General features: G+C 46.8%; 1 pseudogene; it reads left to right on the top strand.

Moving 5' to 3' along the window:
• The first annotated feature begins 927 nt into the window (after positions 1 to 927).
• On the top strand, positions 928 to 1,611 carry LOC123405592 (annotated as a pseudogene).
• Positions 1,612 to 1,824: the final 213 nt, after the last annotated feature.

Raw genomic sequence — 1,824 nt, 5'->3', positions numbered from 1 at the left:
ATAATTAAGAAAAGAAATGGGAGAACGGGTAGTTCTGCATTCGCGCATGCATGGTTGGCAGGACTGTACTTTTTCTGGCTTGTATATGTAGAGATAGTGGCTTGAACATGTATGTACTTCAATCATCTACTGTACTGTATGTAGTTTCTCTCTTAAACATCAAAGTTGATTACTCCCTCTGTAAACTAATTATTTTTGCTAACTCTCTGAAACGTTATATATTATTTTACAGAGGAAGTACTACTTAACTATCTTAAAAGATGTATGCACAGGCCAGGGTGCTATCCATCTGCTAAAAAACATATCTTGAAGTATATATGCCACGTAATAACTAGGATGCATAAGAAATAAGGTGGAATAGCTAATCATGCTCACTTCAGTCTTCTGGTAAATAAAAAGAATATTGTCTTCATGCAGGACTTTACATGTGATTTTGAGCAGTTTGACTAGCAGAAACATTGTTCCATCGATCGAGACTTCGGAGTCAAGGCCATTTAACCGCACATGGATGCAAGTGAACTGAACGTATCTTTTGATGCCCGCGCGCGATGTGCTTCTTAATATTTATCTACTGACAGGATTTGTGTATATAGTACTTTCTCTTTCCAGAACGCCCATATCGTCTTTATATTTTGAGGACTCAGTCTTCCTGATCTACTCCGTATTAGTATTTATTTAGATCAACCCTGGTCTCACAAAATTAATCCCCGGAAAGATTCCAAATACAAGGCATTGGTCTCACAAAAATCAATTGATTCTCTTGACTAGTTGTAGATAGTAGTAATACCGCTGCAATGTGCTACGTGTCCCGTCTTTCCTGTTGCAACACGGGCTAAAAGAAAAATGAAGTTTAGTTTTGGAGATGTTTTACGGTACACCTCAGCGATATGGACCGTCCGTCGGAGTGAATTCGATGGTCCAGATACGATGCAATACATAGACTTCAGGTGTATTATATCTGACCCCGAGGGGCATTTTCGTGAGAGGAAAATTTTCGAACTAGCAGCGGTTTCCTTCCCAAATTTTTCGAGGGCATTTTCGGTATCAATTTCAGGGGCATTTTCGGTATAAATTTCAGCGGTTTCGCCGGCTCCGTCGTCACGCTCCACGGCCGCTTCGAGATCCTCTCCCTCTCCGGTGCCTTCCTCCTGTCGCCATGCCCGCCGGGAGCCACCGGTCTCGCCGTCTACCTCGCCGGTGGGCAGGGCCAGGTTGTGGGAGGCACGGTCATCGGGGAACTCGTCGCGTCCGGGCCCGTCATGGTCGTCGCGGCCACTTTCTCCAACGCCACCTACGAGCGCCTCCCGCTCGCCGATGAAGAGTCTGGGGAGGCGGCCGTGGCGGCTACCGGGTCCGACGGGATGCAGCTGTCGGACGGCCGGCTCCGGGAGGAAATTAAACGGCGGGATGGGTGCGGCAGTAGTCGGCGTGCCCGGACTGCCAGACCCGTCGGCGATGCCATTCTACAACCTGCTGCCCAACAACATGCCTAATGGCGGCGGTCAGATGCCACACGACGTGTTTGGCTCCTTCCGGCCGCCACCGCAGCGAGGTGTCTCGACTCTCGATCGATCCCCCTCTCTTTCTCTTGCTCCATTCTTCTTTCTTTGAAGCTTCACGTATCACTGTTGTGATCTCTCTCCTTGTTTTGATCTAGGTGTTATACTGTTTAATTATTAGTTAGCTTTGATTGTTTGCCAGTCGCTTAATTACTCATGGATCAAGGAGAAACTGCAATTTTTGATCTCGTCGTCACTCGTGAGCACAGTTTTGATCACAATGCCACCCATATAGCGTTTAGCATCATGTATAATTTAGGGTCTT

Source organism: Hordeum vulgare, chromosome 6H (genome assembly GCF_904849725.1).
Source record: "Hordeum vulgare subsp. vulgare chromosome 6H, MorexV3_pseudomolecules_assembly, whole genome shotgun sequence".
Lineage (NCBI taxonomy): Eukaryota > Viridiplantae > Streptophyta > Magnoliopsida > Poales > Poaceae > Hordeum > Hordeum vulgare.
This window is presented reverse-complemented; position numbering and strand designations above follow the sequence as displayed.